Source organism: Canis aureus, chromosome 38 (genome assembly GCF_053574225.1).
Source record: "Canis aureus isolate CA01 chromosome 38, VMU_Caureus_v.1.0, whole genome shotgun sequence".
NCBI lineage: Eukaryota > Metazoa > Chordata > Mammalia > Carnivora > Canidae > Canis > Canis aureus.
In genome coordinates this window covers 4,627,347-4,632,815 of record NC_135648.1, presented here as the reverse complement: position 1 = coordinate 4,632,815, position 5,469 = coordinate 4,627,347, and positions in this window count along the sequence as shown.

Sequence of the window (5,469 nt, the reverse complement as noted above, 5' to 3'; positions counted from 1 at the left end):
TTGCCTTCTAAATATGGTTAGGATAATCTTTGATGCCAGAAGACACACATGCCCATGTGCATGATTCAGCCTTCCCTACATTAAACAGCCCCCCCTCCCAAATTCAGTTGCTTACAACAACAAAGGCTTATTTCTCACTCATATTACATATTGGTGGCAGTGTTGCTTTTCCTCCCTGTGTCTTCTTTATTCCATAATCTGAAGTAAGAGAGGAGACCCTCTCTGCTCAAAACAGAGGGAAAGAGTAAGATGATGGGCCAAAACTCAGGAGTACCTGCTCAAAGCACACCTTCTTGGGCAAAACCTGACTTCAAACCACATCACGTGGCCAAGCCTGACATCGATGATGGGTAAACTTCTCCTCCAGGAAGGCACTCAGTCCTGTATAAGCCTCCTAAAGGAAGTGGGGAGGGAATGATCAGGAACAAGAATAGAATTCACTGTAGTACCACCTCTCACATTTGTTTAGAAAGATACGTATCTGTTGATATGAGAGGAATCATAATTTTCTGTGTTCCACAAAAATCTATGCAATAGTAGGGAGTGAATTATAACAGATTTCTTTTTTTTTTTTCCTCCCATCCTTTCCCCCTCTTTTTCCCTTTCTTTCTAAACGTCTAAGAACTCAGGAATTGCTCCAAATGATTCATCCTTTGTTCTGAAATCCAGGCAAGGCTGTGCCTGCCCGACTAGCCGTGGCATTGAGTGAGAGACAGGAGCAGGTCATCAGTTGAAAATACATTGATCACAGAATTGCAATCCTTTGTGTTTGTAAACACAGAACCAATTCAAGGTATCAGTGGATTGATCAGGACTTCCAATGTTTATGTTTAATGTTTACAGGAATTGCCTGGGGATCTTATTACACAGTTTCTAGCTGAGTGAATATAGGGTGAAGCCAAGGATTCTAAACTTTCTAACAAGCTTCCAGGTGATGTGTGCTGTCAACCCCAGGGACCACACATGGAGTAGCGGTCAACATGATAGCTCCTGAACTTCTTTCAAAGCCTGATGTTGTCTGAAGTCATTTCAATTAGCTTCCCACACCCACATGACTTGAAAAAGGTACATACAGATTGCACATAATGGAGGGTGCTTAAACTTGTATTACATGGCTTCTTAACGCAAGGAGCAGAGTTTTACCCATCTCTGTGTCCTCATAACCAACAGGGCTGTGCCATCTGGATAACTGACACTACACAGCAGCTAGATCCACAAATGCTAGGCTTAAGTGGAGAAGGAGGGATGTAATGCAGAATGGGATGCAAGAGTCTTTATGAATATTAAAATATACATCCCTCCAGAAGAGAGGGCCTCGTTCCCTTTATGGTCCCCTGCCCACTGGGATGGCATGGTTTTTCCCAACCCTTTACTTATACTTTAACGCATATCCTTGCCTCAGGGACTTCCTGTGATTAAGATTGATCATCTCAATCTTAGGAATGGGCTTCATTTACGAGGAAGGCAAGGCCATTCAATTCCAATTAACTGCACAGTTCTTGTGTAAAAAAACAACCTTAAACTTTTAGACTATTTAAAGAAAAGCAAAAGTCCCCACCCTTACTTTTTCATAAAACAGAATTGTCCTGACAGGGTTTTCCTGTTCTTTTGAGTCAATAAGGCTCCAAGAGCTTAAAAATAGATGATGGTTTTACATTTATCATTTGAACAAACATGGGAAATTCGGAAATAGTTGCCATGGAATTCCGGGAATAATTTTTTCCATCTCCACAGTTGGCAAAGTGGTTCTTAGGGAACCATAGACTACATAAATGCACACACTGGGGATGTCTTGGCATCTAGCCTCCTAAGACATAATGTCATTTGAGGCCAATCTCACTTGGAGGGCACACTAGTGATTTCAAAAATGCTGGTAAGGAGCACAGTGATGCTTCGTAGCTCAGTGAAACTCTCTCTCCTGGGGCACTGATGGTTGTAAGACACCACCAGGACTTCATTTTCCACTCCTAACATTTCCTCCTATTCCCAGTTGTGTGTTGGTGAGAGCTAGGGAGCGGAGGGTAAAGGGATAAACCAATATAGAGAAAGGGAAGGTATGAAAAAGGCCACTGAACAAGAAAATGTGTAGATCTGGGTGGTAATTTCAGGTTTAGCAGTAATTGGCTGTGTGACCTTGAGCAATTTATGCAACATGTCAGTCCTCAGTTTCCTTATCTGTGAAACAAAAGGATTGGTAAGATTTTTCAGGACCTTTCCAGGTTTGCCTTCTAAAAGGAAAAACAGAAACAATACATAATTATTTCATTGATAGCCACATAGTAGGCTTTAATGTGTAAGCATATGGGTGCATAACATGTGCAGCCCATATACGTATAGAATGAGCTAAACAAGAAGAAGGAAAATAGGAACCTGTCATGGAAAGAGACTGGGACAGGAAGTCAGAAGAATAATAACTTCTTTTTTCTTCGTTTTTAAGTTTTTATTTAAATTCCAGTTAATTAACACAGTGTAATATTAGTGTACAATAAAGTGATTCAACACACATCACCTCATGCTCATCACAAGTGTCCTCCTTAATCCCCATCTCTTGTTTCCCCCATCCCTGCCACCTCCCCTCTGGTAACCAGTAGTTTGTTCTCTATAGCTTAGAGTCTATTTCTTGCTTTGTCTCTCCCTCTCTTTTTTTTTTCTTGAATTCCATATATGAGTGAAATCACATGGTATTTGTCTTTCTCTGACTGACTTATTTCACTTAACATTGTACTCCCTAACTCCACCCATGTCATCAGAAGAATTATTTCATTCATTCATTTACTCTTCATTCATATATCATTCATTTATTCAGAAATATTCATTGGGAGCCAATCATTTACCAGTCATTAGACTAAGATCTGGAATAGCACAATGAAAAAGCAGACTTTCCTGCCCTTTTGGAATTGATATTCTCCAGGAGAGATAGGTAACATATAAAAAACAAACAGGACAGCCTGGTTGGCTCAGCAGTTTAGCGCCGCCTTCAGCCCAGGGTGTGATCCTGGAGACCAAGGATCAAGTCCCACGTCAGTCTCCCTGCATGGAGCCTGCTTCTCCCTCTACCTGTGTCTCTGTATCTCTCTCTCTCTTTCTCTCTTGATCTCTCTGTGTCTCTAATGAATAAATAAAATCTTTAAAAAATAAAAAAAAACAAAGAAACATGATAATTTAAGATAGGTACAAGTGTCATAGAGCAAATGAGGTACAGAATGCTCAAATAGCAAAAGGGCTCAGTGTGTTTGAGGAAAAGCAAAGAAGATAGGGTAGTTAGAATGCACTGAGCAAGGGAGAGAATGTACTAGATAAAGTTGTAGCGCCAAACAAGACTCCTGTCTTGCAAAGCCTTAGTGACCATAGTAAGAATTTTAGGTTTTAAGAGCATAGGAGCAGGGGTGCCTGGGTGGCTTAACTGGTTGAGCATCCAACTCTTGGTTTCAGCTCAAGTGGTGATCTCAAGATCCTGAGATCCGGTCCTGCACTGGACTTCAGCTCAACGCACTTAAGATTCTCTCCCTTTTCCCCCCAATATTCCCCCTCCCAAATAAATGAATAAATAAAATATTTTAAAAAAAGAGCAAAGGGAAATCATTGAAGAGTTTTAGGGACAAAAGTGACATAGCTTACATCAATCTTTCTGGCTTTTGTATAGAAAAGAGAGAAGGATGTTGGATAAAGTAGAGAAAATTAGTGATGGACTTGTAGATTTTTATTTATTATTTTACAACTATTTATGGCCAATTATAACCATTATTTTTTTGTGTTTAGATTTTCCCAAATTTGTCCTAGGGTAGCTAGTAGACGGGAGGAAACTTGAAGATGATTCTGCAATTTTGGCACTGTTTTAAAATTCCACCAAGAGTGTCTAAGGGTTCCAGTTTCTTCACGTCTCTACCACCACTTATTACTGTGTGTGTGTGTGTATGTGTGTGTGTATGTTTGAGAATAGCCATACTAATGGGGTAAAGTGAAAATTTCATTGTGTTTTGATTTGTATTTTTCTTTTTTTTTTTTATTTTTTTATTTTTATTTATTTATGATAGTCACACAGAGAGAGAGAGAGAGGCAGAGACACAGGCAGAGGGAGAAGCAGGCCCCATGCACCGGGAGCCCGATGTGGGATTCGATCCTGGGTCTCCAGGATCGCGCCCTGGGCCAAAGGCAGGCGCCAAACCGCTGCGCCACCCAGGGATCCCTGATTTGTATTTTTCTGCTGATTATTAATGTTGAGCAGCTTTTCATATGCTTATTGGCCATTTGTATATCTTTGGAGAAATACATATATATGTCCATCTTTTAATAAAGTTAGCTGATACTCTTGTTAAGTTATAGGAGTTTTTGTATATTCGGGTTATGAAACCTTTATTAGATATATGATTTCCAAATATTTGACTCCCTTCTGTAGATTGCCTTTCCACTCTGTTGATTGTGTCCTTTGAGGAACAAAAGGTTTTAAGTTTGATGTAATCCCTTTTGTGCATTTTTGCCTTTGCTGCCTGCACTTTTGGTGTCATTTCCAAGAAATATTGCCAAATCCAATCCCATGAATCTTTTCCCTTGTTTTATTCTAGAAATTTTACAGTTTTGAGTATTATGGTTAGGTGTTTAATCTATTTTTTCATGGTGTAAAATAAGGGTCTGACTTCACTTTCCATGTGGATATCTAGTTTTCCAAACACCATTTATAGAAGAGATTGTCCTTCCCTGATTAAGTAATCATAAGACCTTTATCAGTTTTTTTTTTCTGTACTCTGCATTCTATTCCTGTCATCTGTATCAGTCTTTATGAAAGTACTACATGGTTGTGATTACTATAGCTTTGTAATAAGTTTTGAAATCAGGAAGCATAAGCTCTCTAATTTTTTTTTCAAAATGGTTTTGGCTATTTGGGATCCTTTCAGATTCCATATCTATTTCAAGATGACATTTTTCTATTTCTGCAAAAAAAAAAATTGCCATTAGATTTTGATAGAGATTACACTGAATACATAGATTTGTTTGAGTAGTATCAATGTCTTAACAATATTGTTTTCTCATCTATGAACATGGCATGTCTTTCCATTTATTTGTGATTTCTTTAATTTCTTTCAGCAATCTTTTATAGTTTGCAATGTAAATGACTTTCACTTCTTTGGTTAAGTTATCCCTGAGTATTTGATTCTTTTTAATGCTATCATAAGTGAAAGTGTTTTCTTAATTTCCTTCCCTGATTATTCATTCTTGATATATAGATATGTAACTGATTTATGTGTGTCGATTCTGTGTCTTACAACTCTGTTGGACTTTTTAGCTCTAACAGGTGTGTGTGTGTGTGTGTGTGTGTGTGATATCTCTAAGGTTTTCTACATATAAGGTCATGTCATCTGCAAACAAAGATAATGCTATATCTTCCTCAACAATTTGGATAGCTTTTATTTCTTTTTCTTGACTAATTACTCCAGCTAGAACTTCTAATGACATGTTGAATAAAAGTGATGA